The sequence below is a fragment of the Aulonocara sp. 'chitande type north' Nkhata Bay genome, linkage group LG3 (assembly GCF_057382095.1).
Source record: "Aulonocara sp. 'chitande type north' Nkhata Bay isolate Kocher_YH1m ecotype deep benthic linkage group LG3, A_spYH_male_GT1.1, whole genome shotgun sequence".
Classification (NCBI taxonomy): Eukaryota; Metazoa; Chordata; class Actinopteri; order Cichliformes; family Cichlidae; genus Aulonocara; species Aulonocara sp. 'chitande type north' Nkhata Bay.
In genome coordinates this window covers 74,991,570-75,010,359 of record NC_141346.1, presented here as the reverse complement: position 1 = coordinate 75,010,359, position 18,790 = coordinate 74,991,570, and the positions used below count along the sequence as shown (strand labels likewise).

The 18,790-nt window shown below is 43.6% G+C and overlaps 1 protein-coding gene across 1 annotated transcript in view; it reads left to right on the top strand.

Moving 5' to 3' along the window:
* LOC147337028 (uncharacterized) overlaps positions 1 to 18,790 on the top strand; it is a 642,403-nt gene that overhangs the window by 529,525 nt on the left and 94,088 nt on the right. The gene's annotated exons all lie outside the window — the stretch shown is intronic.

The window sequence follows — 18,790 nt, the reverse complement described above, 5'->3', positions numbered from 1 at the left end:
TAAGAATTAATAAGAAAATAAATCAATCTGTAATACATAAAAAAATAATAATAAGATATTTTTAGTCAGTGAACTTGTGTGTATCTTTCAGTCTTCTATATCTGCTGTATTTAGATTGAAATGTCTGTATTAACAGTTCTATAACCTTCTTCTGAACATGAATGGAACACTGTAGAAAATGAACTGTTCTTCTGAACATGGCTTCTCTTGCCTACTCCTTGCTGCTAGAGACCTGGCAGCGTTTCCTCTCGCATAGCCGAGCCAGATTTGGCCTGAGGGAGGAAGCAGTTGCGACCCTCAGTATGTCTTGAAGATGATCATCCGTAAGTCTGGACCTGTACTTGGACTTATTGAAGTTCAAAGTGGAGAAGAGCTTTTGGCACAAGTATGTACTACCAAAAAGGCACATGGTCCGCTTGAACATTCGGGAAAGCCGAGGGAAACTAGGGCTCAATTCTCTCAAAAATTGTCGAAGCTTGTCTGCTTTTCCACTCACCTCCCTGAACTTTGCTTTGAGTTCAGAGTTGCACTGCAGCTCAATGAGCTCCATTTGAAGCACAGAAGGGGCATCTTGCACATCAAAGGAGACGGGGTCCGCAAAAATGTGAAAGGTGGCTCTGTGTGTCTTGAAGTCAGCAAATCTGTGATCAAATTCCTCCTGTAGCCTCAAAATGACATCAACATACTCGTCAGCACTGAATGGTGTGCCTGCATCCACGAGTGCCTTGCATGCTGGGAAATGGCAAAGGTTTGTCTGAGAGAGCTGAGCTTTCCAGAGCGCCAGTTTTGTGGAGAATGCTCTCACGTTGTCATAGGCAGCACTGACAAGTTGCCCCTGGCCTTGTAACGTCTTGTTCAGTACATTAAGCTCATGTGTCATATCAACAAGAAAAGCTGAGTCCATGAGCCATTTGGGATCAGTTAGCACAGGAACACTAACTCCATCCTTCTCCATGAAGGCTTCACTTCTGCTCTCAACTCAAAAAGTCTCTTTAATACATTTCCCCTGCTGAGCCAACGTACCTCAGTGAAGTCGAGCACATCCCCATATTCTGACTCCATTTCCTCTAAAAAAGCTCAGAACCTTCGGTGCTTTAAGCCCCTGGATCTGATTTGGTTGATGCATTTCACAACAATAGACATCACATTGTCAAACTTCAGGCATTTGCTGCAAAGGACCTGCTGATGGATGATGCAGTGCAGAGCAATGGCCTCCTCCACGCCTTCCTCTTCCAGTTTGTTTTGTGCCACCAGTCCATGTTTCCTCCCTGTCATTGATGGCGCTCCATCTGTTGTTATTCCAACAAACCTCTTCCATGGCAAACCAACATTCTCAATGGCATCACACAGCTTGTAAATATCTGCTGAGCGGTGGTCTGGCCATGCATTGGAATTACTGTGAGCAGCTCCTCCATCACTTCAAAACTGTCATCAACACCACGGACATACATTGGGAGCTGGGCAGTGTCGGTGATGTCTGTGGTCTCATCAAGAGCGACTGAGTATACACTGAAACATTTGGCTTTCTCACACAGTTGGTCATAAATGTCACTTGACAGGTCAGAAATGCGATCTGCTGCGGTGTTGGCAGAAAGGCTGATGTTGCTAAACTGACCTTTCTTTCCCGGACAGACTATATTTGCAGCCTGCAATATGCACTTTTAGACAAATGCACCTTCTGTGAATGGCTTCCCTGCTTTAGCAATCATCTCACTAACCACGTGGCTCCGACTGCTGCATTATTCTCTTTGGTTGCTTTCTTGGAGAAATCTTGCTGCCTCAGTAGATCTGTTTTAAGACTGGCAACCCGGTTCGCTCTCTCGTCTCCCTGGTATTTTGCATCCAGCTCAGCATGTCTAGTTGTGTAATGACGTTTCAAATTGTATTCCTTGTGCAGCGCAACTTTCTCTGTGCAAATAAGACAGGTCGGGGTGCCCCTGTGCTCAACAAAGAAATATTGCATTTCCCACTTTTCCTGAAATTGTCGGTGCTCATCACCAACCTTTCTCTTCACCGCAGGCTTTGAAAAAGACATGTTTGGGGCTATGTGACATTCATAATTCTACTTGGTGTCACTGTCGCATTGAAGTTTCAATCAAGCGTTTAGCCGACGGACGGGGAACGTCTCAACGCGTAGAGAACGTCATTTCTGCTTCTTTTTCTTGCAACCGTAGCACGGCGATCGGCAGATAAAAAGCCGGTAGCAGTCTCCTTTGTTTTTACGCTCGATGTTCATGTCTTTCATGACGACACGAACACCGTGGCGTTTGCAGATGGTAGAAAGTGCAGGGATAGCGAGCGCAAAAAAGGCGACTGCTCACGGCGCCGGGCTGTTGTTACAGGAGAAAGAAGCGGAAATGACACCGTGACATATAACAAATAACATCAGCTGTTTCTGATGTTAGTTGTTTTGACTGCTTTTACATTATATTGAAATATATGTAATGTTCATGTTTGCGGCAATGCAAACGCAGTGATGCAAATAAAAACATGGAGCCACAAATTACGGTGCGACCCTATAATTAGTCCGGGTTACCGGGGACTGTTGTTGCCGATGAACAGGTGTCGCTATGTGACTGCAGACTAAATTGGGCTGCATTGAGTTCATGACTTTTCTTTTATCCCGCCGCCTACGCATCACTGTGAGAGTTAATATGAGATCTCTCTCTGTGGAAAAATAACTTTAAATCCCACTGACGTGTGTATAAATCTATATACGTATAATGTCCCGCTGGGCAGCAACTTAAAAAAACAACTTTTTTTGAAGTGTTGTGAACGCAGCGCGCTGGGGCGAATGTCGGCGTTTGCCCAATAGAAAGGAGGAAGCCAGCCAGGCACAGGAAAGAAAGAAACACTCCAGGGCAACGCTGCTGGAACTTTGACTCATTGAGAAATGTTTCCCTGCTTGCATCAAGCCCGGCTGGTGTCCCCTGAGATCCATATCCCGCCCTGATTGGTGGGTTAATTCAGCTCCGCCCACAACACTGTAAAGTGTCATACATTATCAAACTAACATTACATTTTCATATTAAGGTGGGGCCAAAAACTATCGTCCTGCGGGCCGCAATTGGCCCGCGGGCCGCGAGTTTGAGACCCCTGGTGTAGGAGGACACCTACTCTGTGTCTGGTTAAGTATAAGAGCCCTTTGTTAGGGGGACCGCTGGACTCTTAGCACCAGCTTTGGGGTCACAGGGTCACATCTGGAACACACACACACACACACACTCTCACACACACGCACACACACACTCACACACACACGCACACACACTCACACACACTCACTCACACACTCACACACACACTCACACACACTCACACACACTCACTCACACACACTCACACACACTCACACACAGACTCACACACACACAGACTCACACACACAGACTCACACACACACACACACTCACACACAGACTCACACACACACACACACACACTCACACACGCACACACACACACTCACACACAGACTCACACACACACAGACTCACACACGCGCACACACACACTCACACACACACACTCACACGCGCACACACACACGCGCACACACTCGCACACACACTCACACACACACGCACACACACACTCGCACACACACTCACACACACTCACTCACACACACTCACACACACTCGCACACACACTCACACACACACTCACACACACACTCACTCACACACACTCGCACACACACTCACACACACACTCACACACACACTCACTCACACACACTCACACACACGCACACACACTCGCACACACACGCACACACACACACACACAGACACACACACAGACTCACTCACTCACACTCACACACACACACTCACTCACTCACTCACTCACTCACTCACTCACACACACACACAGACACACACACACACACACACTATGCACAGACTGGTACTCTTTGTTCATACCTGTGTAAGACGTCATAATGAACTTGTGCATATTCATGTAAGCTCAATAAAGAGCAGTGTTACGAGGGAGCAGACGAGAGCGACTGAGGTCAAGTGAAGGAACGGCGCTGTCACAGTTCTCTCCCTCATCAATTGTCTGGTTCCAGCGGTGGGTCTGTGCTAGACGACCCATCACCAGCTTTTTCCACTGGTTACCAGTACGTGGTAGAATCCACTTCCAGATCTGGTTGTCTTTAAATCTGTGAATGGATTGGCTCCATCTTATCTCTCTTTAACAAAAGAATCCAAGTGGAGCCCTCAGGTCTGCAGATAAGCAGCTTCTGACCAGAACTAGACGTAAAAACAGAGGTGAGCTTTATCGATGGCTGCAGCCAAACTCTGGAACAGTCGCCCTTCACATCAGGTCGTCACCAACACTGGACATTTTTAAAAGCCGGTTGGAAACACATTTGTACTCTGTAGCTTTCAATCCTGACCAGTCTTTATAGTCATTACTGTGTATGTTTCCTATTTTCTCTCTACTCTGTGCAGCACTTTGGCTCAAGCTGTTTTTAAATGTGCTGATAAATAAATGTAGATTTCTTTGAATAAAACAGTGGAGCCGAGCTTTGAGCTCAGTGTGTAACAGTGTGTGTGTGAGAGCCATGTAATGTCCATGTGTGCATGCTGACTGTGCTGCTCTGACCCCCCTCCTCCTTTCAGGGTGGAGCCTGCTGGAGTCCGATGGTTGAGACCAGGTCTGAGGAAGTGTAAGTGTGTTTTTAATGGGATTCATGAAAACAAAGCAGCACACATTCAACCATCTTCATCATGTCAGGAGTCATCATCAAAGTGTCAATCAATGAACAGATGATGGATCAATAACTGCAGCTGGATTGTGTTTGTTCTCTCCATCAGATTCCTGTCAACTCACAATCGACACAAACACAGTGAACAAATGGCTCCAACTGTCTGACAACAACAGGAAGGTGACACGTGTGGAGAAGGTTCAGTCATATCCTGATCATCCAGACAGATTTGATGGTTTTAATACTCAGCTGCTGTGTAGAAATGGTCTGACTGGTCGCTGTTACTGGGAGGTCGAGTGGAGAGGAAGAGTTTCTATATCAGTGAGTTACAGAAGCATCAGAAGGAAAGGACGCAGTGACTGTGGGTTTGGAAACAATGATCAGTCCTGGAGTCTGAAGTGTGATGAAGATGACGCTAATCCCTTTACTTACTTAGTCTTGTCTTCCTTTTCTGTCTGTCACAATAAGAGACAAACATCCATCTCCTCCTCCTCCTCCTCCTCCTCTGTCTCTAACAGAGCAGCAGTGTATGTGGACTGTCCTGCTGGCACTCTGTCCTTCTACAGAGTCTCCTCTGACACTCTGATCCACCTCCACACCTTCAACACCACATTCACTCAAACTCTTTATCCTGGGTTTGGGTTTTATGGCTTTCCTGGTTCCTCAGTGTCCCTGTGCTGAGTGGAGTGTAAAGAGTGTCTCCTGTTACAGAAACACTCTGACTGTTGAACAGATAGTTCAGTCTGTACATGTCTGTCTCTTTCACTCACAAACACGTTTTCAGATTCATGGATTCAATCAGTTGATGTTTGAAACTCTTCTAAATGATTCCTTGTAAACTTCTTCAGTCCCAAACAAACAGGAAGTGATGTCACATGTGTTCCTGTCCACACAGCAGAATGAGTCTATTGCTGACAGTGATGTACAAACAGAGTGAGCATTTCTGAGGCCCAAAATAAACTGAGTAGTTCACTGAATGAACAATGGACTGTGAGCTCAGTTCCTTCATCATTAGTATGGATTCAAGGCTGGACTGGGACAAAAAATCAGCCCGGGCATTTTGACTAGAGACCGGCCCACCAGGATAAAGATTGAAAATGTGATGTCATTCAGGGGTAAAACCGCAAAGGATTCTGGGAACTTGTGGCAAGAGGTACTAGCGCACGCAGGCTTTCAATTGAACTCAGTTACACAGCGCTTAAAAGAAACCCAAAAGATGGCAAGAAGCTGTTGTATTATTAACTGCAATAGCCGGTCGCATGACAGCCACGGGAAGCCGACGGGTAAAGAGATCGGTTGTTATCGGATTACGTCGTTGAAGAGAAATTGTTCGAGCCATGTTTCCGAAGTAACAAAGAGGCGACGGATGGTCTGGATATACCAAATATAACGTCTCAGAACACTCCAGCTCACATGTTAGTCTGCTCCAAGCATTCCCACAAAGGTCAGAGTTTTGTAGTAGTTAATACGTCATTTTTCTTAACATAATTGGTGATATAGGTTACAAGCAAGTCTGGCGCTGAACAGAAATTGTCGCGCTATGCTCCTTTATTTATTGTGCATAAATAGTGAATTGTCCTGACACAATATTGCGTTTCGCTTCTGTTATTATGGTACATTGACAAAAACATATACTTTTATTCACAGGATAAAACAGTTGTTTTGTATCACTAATTGCCCAGTACGATTACAGCATACAGTATTATTGTCACTGCTACATTTCTGTAATGCGAACCAGAAATTATTTCCACTACTAATTAATTAAATGGTAAATGGCCTGTATTTATATAGCGCTTTACTAGTCAAGTTCACCAGGGAAGACACAAAGGACAACTGTTTGCCTTTCCTGGACTGCGCTGTGCACATTGAAGAGAACGGCAACCTCAACATCGAAGTTTACCGGAAGCCCACACACACGGACCAGTACCTCCTCTTTGACTCCCATCACCCTCTGGAACACAAGCTTGGAGTAATTAGGACCCTACACCACCGGGCAGAACATGTTCCCTCTAAGCCTGAAGGAAAAAAGAAGGAACACACACATGTAAAGAAGCACTCAAAACGTGCGGCTATCCTAAATGGGCGTTCTTAAAGTCAGCAAAGAGGCACAGAAAAGAAGTCCAGACACCAGCGAGGGAGGATAAGAAAGACAGACGCAACAACATTGTCATCCCCTATGTAGCCGGTGTATCAGAAAAACTCAGGAGAGTTTTCTCTAAGCATGACCCAGCAACACGCTCAGACAAAAACTGGTTCACCTGAAAGACAAAACGCCAAAACACAGACTTAACAATGTGGTGTATGCTGTACAGTGCAGCGAGGAATGCTCAGACCTCTACATTGGAGAGACCAAACAGCCACTTCACAAGCGCATGGCACAACATAGAAGAGCCACCTCCACAGGACAAGACTCAGCAGTCCATCTGCATCTTAAGGATAAAGGACACTCTTTCGAGGATGCCAATGTTCACATTTTGGACAGAGAGGACAGATGGTTTGAAAGAGGAGTGAAAGAAGCCATCTATCATCTATGTCCACTGTGAGCGACCATCTTTGAACAGAGGCGGTGGTTTACGACACCAACTCTCTGCCATCTATAATCCAGTTTTGAGATCCCTTCCCAGACGCCTTAACGCCCACTCACATCCTGGGCCATCTGATCTCAGGAATTCGCATGATAAGGTGGGGCCAGGTTTCACAATGAACACACCCGAAACTCTGGCTGATTGGGACCCACACCCAGTTTCACACCGTGGCTCAGGCGATTAGAGGATCATCAGGGGGTCCTTTTGTCCCTCTGTGGGGGGTTACTCCCACTAGGTTTATATCTGGGACTCTCCGCCATTTGACCTTAGAACTGAAGAAGCTTCTCGGATGAGAGGTGAAACGTCTTCAAGCAACTTAAAGAAGTCCAGACGCCTTTCTTTACAAGCTCCTTTGATTAACGAATGTGTATTTATGACGATGATTTGTGAGACTGGTAAACTTACCTTTGTTCGTACGATGGTCTTTCGTTCTACACGGTGCATTTCAAGGTCCTGTCCCATCCGTCGGTAAACTGTACCTGGGCTTGTTGCAGTGACCTGAAGTTACTAAACTTCATGAGTGTATGCACTCACTCCAAGAACCGTATAATTATAAATCTGAGCGTGGTGAAAGTTGGGCAGCACGCTAACGTCTTTTGTCCACTCTGTGTGCTCCTAAGGGTCTGACCCTTTCACTCCTTTTATTTTTTCCTCGTATCTTTTCTTTGTCTTTTTGTCGAGTCTGTCTTTGTACGGACCGGCATTGTTCTCCTTTTGTTTTGTACATTCCTTTTTTGTGCGGCAAAGAAAAAAACAAGAAGGTATTGGAACCGGAGAATGAACGTTTTGCGGTGCTGCAAATGCTTGCATTTGATGCGGTGTTTGGATTGTTTTGCCACGAGTTCCCGGCATGCAATGCGCGAAAATCACGTGATTGCTAAACAAGGGGGAGGGTGCATCCGGCCTCCTCGGCTGTAATTGGTCCAGCCCAGAGTCGATCATGACCAATTGGCCAATCCAACACCTTTCATTATATATACCCTTCCTAAAAAAAAATAAATAAATCCATCGGCCCATAAAAACAAAAAATCGCCAGTGGCCCACCGGGCAAATGCCCGGTATGCCCGATGGCCAGTCCAGCTATGTATGGATTATATATGTATATGTATTATATTAGTATCATATATATCAGGTGCTGCTGCTTTCAGTCATTGTGCAAATGTGCTGTTTGTAAGCTTGTAAAGCTGCAGTCAGCTGAGACTGAAGAAGTCACCTGATCAGTGAGCAAACGTTTCTGAAAAGGTCCAGATGAACAGAATCAACCTTTTGGGATCAGCCAGCAATGCAGCATCATTGTTGTTCAGCTTCAGAGGTTTGCAGGAATGAACTGATGACCAGAAACAGCTGCAAAGTCCAAGAAAATACCAGCTGGAGTTCAGCTGCATTTGAAGAAGTCAAAGAAAAGTAAGGATGGCAAAGGGCGACGTTTTCTTCCAAAGAGCTGCAAACATGGTCGACGCCTCATTAGAAGAATCATCTGGACATTTGTGAGGAACTCTAACCAAGAAAGCAACGTCACACAGATCCAACAGACAGTTTCCATGACTGCAAGTGTTGAGTGGAAAAATGCTACATTGCATTATTGCATCCTCTCACCACAGGAGGCGCTGTTGGCACCACTGATTGCTGATCAGCTGTTCTCTGATGATCTGATTGATACTGTGAATAACGGGACTCACTGAACTCTGTGACACAGTGAAGATTACAGAGTTTAACTTCACCCTTTAAGACTGACCACAGAACCAAGTCCGCCAGAGCTTTTGTTATATTTTTACATGCTGTGGAGCCATTTGTGGGAGCATTTCAAGTTGCTATACATCAATACAACTGTTATAGCCCTAATTTTAATAATATGTATGCATTAAGTCCATAGTAACTACATAAACTGCAAAAAAAACCTCTGCTCATCCATCTCTGTGTGTATCAGGATACATTTGGTTCATAATACACAGAAAAATCAGAGTTATTACCTGTAATAAATGTGAAAGATTCCTGCAGTGATAACCAGGCAGGACTGAAACACATCCAAGCTGTCACCACGGTAACAGCACCGCCCATCCACAGGTGAGGGGAGGAGCAAAAAGAGGGACTTTGACCATTTTATACTAAAAACACTCAACTAATGTTTCTAATATGAAACAAATAAGCCCACATTAATGTGAGCGTTTATTAAATAATAATAATGATGATTTCCTCCTGATCTCATTTCCACAGCAGAGAAAACTGTGGTGTATATTGAGGTGGAGGGTGTGGTCTGTGGCTCAGGTGTAGAGTGAGGGTGGGGTGCACCACAGCAGCATGCTGGGACTGCTGAGGGTGGAGGAGGGAGTGATGATGACATCAGAGCTGCAGCACAGAGACCAGTGAACACACAGTCTGTTCATCTTTGCATAGATACAATATACAGCACAATATTGAATGACAGACACGCTGTGGGAGCTTCCACAGATACACTGACGTCAGCATCCAGAGTCCTCCTGCTGCTCCCCCCTCAGAGCCCCGTGATCAGCACCAACACATTCAGTTAGATGACAGAGTCCAGCTGCAGCTAGAATCAGCTCCCCTCTGTGAACAACAGCACAGCGTCAGTGTTTCACACTCAGTGAAAGGAGGAAACAGCAGAAGAACACCATGTGTGCTACGTTTCCCAGGACACACTACAAACTGCACAAATACAGAGCAGCACGTGGAAGGACCTGGAGCTGCATTTACAGAGCTGCAGACAGCGTGATGTCCTGTATGGACAGGTGGAAGGAACCAAGTCCTCAGCTGGAACACTCGTGTTTGTCCACAGACAGGAAACACAGCAGGAAACTTCCTCACAGAAGTGCAGCTCATGGATAACACACTTCCTGTCAGTCAGAATGAGGCTGCAGCCAAACACAGAAAGGTGTTTTTGTCCAGATGAGCCCAGAGAAGAAACACGAGTGTTCACAGACATCAGAAGCTCAGAGAGGTGAAACATGAGGTTGGAGTCCTCGTCAGCATCCAGAAGAGCTGCTGTGAAACCCTGAGTACTCATGACAGACTCTGATGGCACAAACACATCATGATTCAAACAGAAAGACAAACATGGAGCTCCTGATCCTCCTGCATGAGAACAAGCTGACATGAGCGCTGTGTCTGAGAGTGTCTCCCTGTCACAGTGACAATAACACAGCTGCTGCTCACAGTCATTAAACTGACCTGAGGTCAGCTGTGCTCCTTACATATGAACCATGTGACCTCACATCAGTGCTGTGGATGACTGTAGTCATAGAAGAGTAGAGCTGTAGCAGGTGGTGTGAGGAGGTGGTGGTGTATTCTAGTTAACGCAGTACTGAAACACTCCAGCAGAGGGCGCTGTTAAGTCCTTATTGTAACACAGTTACTGTGTGCAGTTAGACTTCATACATAATCTGCACTTATTTCCATCAGACATGCTGTCAGTAAATGATTGGTTTCTATTGATTCTACTTCCTGTTGACTCGTTTGATGACAGTGAAACAATCACAGCTGATTGTGTGATGATGTAAACTGTCACTGTTACATTCAGTGTGTGTGACATAATGTTAGTGCAGGCTGATAACAGCCTGGTTCTGTTAGAAACACATGAACGTGTCCATAGATCAGTGTGTGTTTAACATGAGAGCTTCAGCCCTGCTGATGTGTTAAATAAAGACATGCAGGAAAACTGATGAGACTCTGAAATAACTCTTTATATTTATAATGTAACTCTGCATCAAAAGAACAACAAAGGATCCCAGACAGGTTTCTGTGAACAAAGACCATTCTGATGTTTCTGTGTTTCTAACACTTTGACATTATTAGTAAACAGACTGCAGTGAGCAGCATTTATAAAGAGCTTCTATATAAAGATATGACAGCTGTTTGACAAGTTTATCACTCTGTGTTTGGACCTGATCAGTCCAGCTGTTTACTTGAAACATGTTCATTTACCTGTTCTGTTATATTCATGTTCTTGTCTCTGTTGAAAACACATTTTAATGTCCCTCAGATTTTTCTCCCAGATGAATAAATATAAAAATGACACAAACTGACTGCAGCTACTTTTTGTCCTTTCTGTCAAAAACCTTCATGTGACTCATGAGAGACACGTTTCAGCTGTTTGTGACAGATCAGAGGCCAACAAGTCATTTATAACACTTTCCATCATTGTTTAAAGTTCTCAGTGTTTCTGTGTTGCTGCGTATAGGATCTCCCAGCATCATCACTGTGCTGTCCAATCATTGTGTGCGAGGTTACCCTTATAGTGCGATGTGTGTTTGCACAAAGAGAAGCATGTGTGTCAAATATAAATAAGCACAGAACAGAAACAGCTGCTCGTTTCTTCTGTTTAGAGTCAAGTTAGTGTTTTGTGTCTTTGTTTGAGGCCTGATGTCGAGCAGAGGTGTGTGTAACTGCACTGCTCTGTTATATGTGTGAAGTGTGTGCTTCTCTTCAGCATCATCTTTGTCACTGCTGATTCCTTTGTGTCATCATGTGTTGAGAAGAGAGAACAGTTATAACGGAGGAGCAAAAGGAAGCCCTGAAATCTGCATCAACAAGGAAGTGTTGGCTCACCAGTGATCCCAGCAGAGCCACTGGTTTGGCTCCAGTTGTTCTAGATTCAATGATGTTGTTGCTACAGATACATGTCAGCATCTTTATTGAATTTAATATGAAGCAGAAATGGTGTCATTAGGAGAAGAAGAGGAGAACAAGTCCGGCGAGGAGGCAGCAGCTCTTAAAGATGAAACAGCAGCTCAGCCCTGAGCTCAGAGAGCTGCACATGAAAAAGCTCCTCAAGCAGATCCTGTCAGAGGTTTGTCATCAACAGGAGGAACTGTTCACATCATAGGATGAAGATGCTGTCAGCTGGATGAAGAAGGTTATTTAATGCAAACGTTCACACTGAAGTCAAATTGTTGTCGTGTTGAACAGATTCATGTACTGATCGTCTCCAGAATGTTAGAAGAGCTTCAATGAATCATTAGAAACAACTTACAGCTGCACAGCTGTGTCAAACACATCTGTGTGTCATTGTGGGATTGTTGTGTTTCTACATGTGACACACGTCTAAAACATGCACACAATCTGAACACAAACAGGGACTCATGTGTTCCCACAGCCAGATGCTGAGAGCCATTTCCTTGTAGTCCTGTGTCTACATACATGAACCATTAGATGTTATTGGAATGATTGTCAGCTCTGATAGTTTCATGTGTGTTTAGCTGGACGCTGTTTGATCCTCGACATGTTTAAAGGTGTCCAGTCCTGAGACACTGGGGCTGGAAACAGCTGTGATGTCATTGGACTGTCACACAGACAGAAGTGCATGAAGTGAGCAGCCGAGGAGCCGCTGATGTTTTGGATTCAACAGCATTTGAAAGGTCGACACAGACACATTTGCACACAGAAAGCTGAATCTGTCATATGCCACAGTGAACTCACTGTTCAGTGTTTTTCAGGAAGCTTCTTAACTGCCTCTGCTGCCAAACAAGCAGCTGATGTCCTTGAGAAGAAGCTGAAGAAGTCTTCAACAACAAATACAGGAAGTGGACTTTCAAATACTAGATTCACTTTAGACTCACAGAGAAATGACTCAACCAGCTGTGTTTGACTCTATGAAAGCTCAGTGTGTGTCTGCACACAGACTGTTGTGTTGGACTGTTATTCAGTTGTCTGCTGAATGTTTTCAAATGTCTGCATCTCAGCTGTGATGAGGCTGGGGGTCATGGGAGGCCACCGTAGCAGCCTCTTCAACATCATGACATCATCATAAATGCTGCTGGACTGTCTGATGGGCTGACGGTGAAAAAGCCGTCGGGAAGGAAACAGAAGACATTTCAGAGGCTGCAGCAGATTTCTTTGATTCGGGGCCTTTTTCAGCTTTATTGGACAGAGCAGTGAAGATAAGTGACAGCAAAGCAGAGAGAAAGGGGGCGTGGCCCGGGTCAAAGCCAGGCCAGCTGCTCTCCACCTCGTGGTCACCTGCTCATCCTAGTGAGCTCCACCAGCAGCCCTTTCACACACTTTACACTGTCAAACACTGTGTGTGGACCTCAGCTAACAACAGGCTACATTTAAGTCTGGACTACATGCTTTTATATTGTTTTTATTCCATCAGCAGCTCAACATCATGAGCAGCTTTGACATAAAGACATCAAACTCAAGCTGACTTTAAACTACTTTTAATACAGGGGCTCAAAAACAACAACATCTTTATTATATATCAGGACACAAAGTCATTTCATCTCAAAGGGAAACAGCTTTATTTGGAATAACCAGCACTATCAACTGGTTTGGGATCTCCACCAGTTTCATGTCTTTGCAGCTTCTCCAACAAAGTTCCTGTAAAATCAGCATGTTTGTCTTTATTGGTTTGATAGTGATTGATTATTCAGTCCCAATCTGCTGTCATCTAAAGAACAAAATGATGTTTCTATGAGTCACAAAGCTCCAGATGTTGTCGGCTTCACAAAGAAAACAAAGAACTTAAACACAAAGTGTTTGGAGCCAAAATGTTCCCAAGCTGCTCTTTTTGAAATGGCAGAGGTACAGTGGTGTCTAACAGCACACTGTGGAAGGCAAACATGTTATTGTTGGATGAAACTTCATGAATCCTTTGTAGATTTGAGCTGTTGGAGCCTTTCTTTTCTCTTCAGGTGTACAGATGCTGAGGAGGCAGGTGAAGCAGGTGGAGCTGTTGTGATGCTGGCAGAGGGTGTGTCTTAGTAACTCTGTGAGGCAGAACTGGATCCAACATTGTGGATGTGTTGATGTTGGAGCCATTAAGAGTCTCTGGCCACACTGTAGGATTTCCCTTTGATCCACTGTGGGGGCATTTTGGAGTCTGTCAGTGAAACTCTTCATGTTTGTGTTTGACTCCAGTTTATAGAAACAGAGAAATGTGTCATGCTTTTGTTCGGCCTCCACAAATACACACATTTGTTCATTGGTTGGACTTTTTGGAAGGAGACACATTGAAAACCATGTTAATAAGATCTTGTTGTTTCCTGTGGATCCGACACAGAGAGTGGACTTCAGACAGAAAGCGTGGAAGAGATTTTAGAGGCCGTGTGTGGCAACAGGAAGTTTCTGTGTGTTTGCTGATCTTACATGTGGAAAACAACACGTGATGTTTGTGAAGTCCTACAATGATCATTGTTCTCACAGCATTTTGAGTGGGAACAGTTCAAACTGGGAGTAGTGGGAGTTATTTACTGATTGAAACAAGCTGAATGTTTCTGTGACGATGAAGATCAGCAGCTCAGCTGATCAATGAACTGACATCTATCAGTCGTTTCATGAGATGAAGTCATCAGCAGACATTTGTTCTGACTGTGTGATGAATGTCAGAACGTCAGGGCTCTGCTTTAGTCACTGCTTGATGATCATTGGCTCATTGTTGAATCCAGGGGCCCAGTCTGACCTCTGACCTTTGCTGCAGGTCTTCTGTGTTATCTCCACTTTCATGTCTGATCTTCTGCTGTATCGTCCAAAATAAACATCTGGATCATTTCCAACACTTCAGCAGATCTTTAGTTTGGGCAGTGCAGCACAGAATAACACATATTGTACTATACTGCCCACTTCCTGATCTTATTGGATCTGTGTGTGAGGTTGGTGAAGGAAACACATGTTTACTGAGTGAGTCGCTGCCATTAGGAACTAGTTTTTATATCACAGCCTGGAAATCACACAGGACCATTTCTGCAAGTGAAAAGTCGTCATTGGAGGAAAATCATTGTGTAGTTTGTGCGACTGAAGACTTGTCCCAACTACATGTGCTGCTGACCTTTGACCTTTCCTTTAGGTGCACAGAGGAGTCTGTGGAAACATCCAGAACTGAGGCAGTGCTACAGATGCTTCAAATAAAGTGGTGTATTATCCATGTTTTCTATGGATCACATCCAGTATCCTGATCTAACGAGCCCCCTTTTTGTGGATTTTAGAGCCTCTGACTTTTGCTGCATCTCATTTCAAGCACAAGAGCAAGAAGTGGATGAAGAAATGGGGCGAGTGGGGTCAGTGTGGTGCACGTCAGCTGTGCTCACACATGCTTTCACAAAGAACATGTGTGTTCATCGGCAGCATCAAGGTGCACTTTAGTCTTCATAATAATAAAGTATTCTGACTTTATTCTTCTGAATCCTCACAGTCATGTTGCAGCTCTGCTCTGCTTTAAGAAAATGTTCTACCAGGATGTTACTTTCCTAAACGTGTTCTCCAAATGTTCCAAAGACTTTGTTCTAAGTAGTTCTGCATGATGAAACATCCACACTAAGTTTAAGAAGGACACACAAACACCATCTGTCCTTTCATCATGTGTACAAACGTGTTCAGATGTCAAATGTACCGTGAATGGATGCAAATGTGGATCGTTCCAATAAAATGAGACAGTTTTGTAAGTGGATCCCAGTTTGAAGTTCATTAAAACCTATAAGAACATGTTGTTCAAACCAATTTTATCCAACAGGAAGAAGCATCAGGGGAACAGGAAACATTCAAACATGTTTACTGTAAGAACTGCACAAAGGAAGAAAACACAATCCTACACACGAGCACTTTAAAATGGACATTTAGCTTTTCAAACATCAGGGAGCTGCAATAACAACACTGTGCCCATTCTGATCAGACTGAAAGATTTATAGAGATTTATCCATGTGCTGGAAAAGGATTTGATATCAACATAGATGCAGATTAGCAGGAGCATTTTCTTCATATTGATTTAGAGTTCAGTACCAGGAATATGTAGAATTAACATCTGTGTGCATGACGAGTGATGAAAATTCAAAGTCAGGCTTTCAAAGGATGTCAGAATTGGTGTCTCTATCTGTGACTGTCCCAGGGGAACCTACCTGAGGGATTATTACAGATCTGTCTATATAGAAAGACTTGCATTGATTCACAGTGTACAATTCTTTCTAATCTATTAACATCTTCCTCCAAATCCTGTTTCTGCTGTTTAATGACATATGTCTGAATACAGACAGTGGAAAAATGTCAGTCCTAGTCTTACTGGATCTCAGTGCAGCATTTGATACAGTTGACCACAACATATTACTCAAACGACTGGAGAACTGGACAGGTCTTTCAGGAACTGTACTAAACTGGTTCAAAACATACTTAGAAAACAGGAAATACTTTGTATCAATAGGTAACTTCACATCTGAGCAGACAAGTATCACATGTGGAGTTCCCCAAGGTTCCATCTTGGGACCCCTTCTGTTTAACATTTACATGCTCCCACTGGCACAGATTATAAAGAACAACAAAATAAACTATCATAGCTATGCAGATGACACACAAATATATATCACAATGTCACCAGGAGACCAAGGCCCCGTACAATTTTCTCCAGCTAAACAAAACAAAACTGAGGTAATAGTCTTTGGCGCCAAAGAAAAACGATTACAGGTCACCAGAGAACTTCAATCTATACATCTAAAAACCACAAACCAGGCGAGAAATGTGGGTGTAGTGATGGATGCAGACCTAAACTTAGAAAAACACATTAAGACAATAACAAAATCAGCTTACTATCACCTCAAGAATATTTCAAGGATAAAAGATCTGATGTCTCAACAGGACCTGGAAAAACTAGTCCATGCATTCATCTTTAGTAGGCTTGATTACTGTAACAGCATCTTTACAGGTCTACCTAAAACATCAGTCAGACAACTACAGCTCATTCAGAACTCTGCTGCTCGAGTCCTCACTAAGACCAAAAAAGTGGACCACATCAGTCCAGCTCTGAGGTCTTTACACTGGCTGCCTGTCCGTCAGAGGATAGACTTTAAAGTTCTGATGCTGGCCTATAAAGCTCTGAATGGTTTAGGACCAAAATACATCAATGACCTCCTGACCCAGTATGAACCTTCCAGATCCCTCAGGTCATCTGAATCCGGTCTTTTATCAGTTCCCAGAGTCAGAACCAGACACGGAGAAGCTGCATTCAGCTTTTATGCTCCTTATATCTGGAACAAACTCCCAGAAAGCCTCAGATCAGCTGAAACACTCAGTTTATTTAAATCCAGGTTGAAGACTCACCTGTTCTCAGCTGCATTTGAATAAAGCACCAAATCCACACTTTTAAGCTTAAATTTCAAAACTTACATTTAACTACTGATTTTATCTACTGTTCTGATCTGTTTTGATTTTATATACTGTTTTGTTTGTTTGTTTGTTAATTAGTTAGTTTGTTTGCTTGTTTTAATCAATTTTAAATCATGCTTTTTATTTGTTTTTGTTTCTAATGTCTCTGTAAAGCACTTTGAATCACCTTGTTGTTGAATTGTGCTATACAAATAAACTTGCCTTGCCTTGCCATCAGAAGGGCTCAAACCTCCTGCTGTTTCTACTGGACCATAAATTCTACTTTATGATCATCTTCAAAAATAAAAAAGTGAGTTTATTTGTGAACTCTGTGAAATGTGTCTGATGTTTAGTTTGAACCAATCCTGTGTCAGCCGCAGCCACATCATTGCCACACATACAAATGGGTGCGTTCCTGTTTAGACCTGCTGGCTGTCAATGGGCTTCATTCCATTCCATTTCAGACTGCCGGTGGTCGGCTGTGATCTAAACTCAACATGGCTCCTGTGTTAGAAGAGCCTCTGATTTTAAACTTTGCACATTTAATAGTTTCTTTCCAACACTGTGGAGCTACCAGCCCAGTATATGTAGCCCACAGTAGATGGAGTTTTCAAGCTGGACTGACAAACATCAGGACTCATGTGATCCCTACATGTGGACCTTTCACAGATGGATCCAAGTGCAGATTCAACTCTGCATCACATTTGACTTCAGCTGTTACACACTTTCTAGCTGTGTCACTTCCTGCTTTTTGGATCAGATAGTTTATTCATGTCCACAAATGTTTGGCTGCATGTTTTTATCATCTATATTTCCAGTCTTCATACAGCCGATATTTCATGTGAACTCCAACCTGCCAGCTGCCATCACGTTTTCAGGGTTCATTCAGTGTTGAAATGTTGGACAAACAGCAGCACATGTTCTCTAAATGTTTGCTGCAGTCATTTTAAATGAAGCTGATACTACATGAGACATTTTCCATATTTACTGTCTTTGAACAGAGAATAATAAAGCCATCAAACATATACAGGCTTGTGCAAATACAAACTTCTGTGGTGCATTTGATGACCTGCAGAGGAGAACAAGTCGGGCTTTTCAGCCCTAACACAACCTCTTTGTTCTCAATACTACAAAACCTTCAAAGGCTGATATGCAAGTTTGCATGAATCACCAACACAGTTGTGTTTGTTTCTAGTATAATTATAAATAAACTGATCAAATATCTGCTGACTGATTAGATCCAGTATCTGTTACAGATGAACTGGATATCACAGCATGTTGTTAATCCGTCATATCAAACTAAACCGTGTTGCTGGTGTAAATATCCTCCAATAAAGTCAGATGAGGGCTGCTGTTGCCAGGTAACGATGATGTCACACTGGATCTTCCGATCTTTAGCATCGTAGCG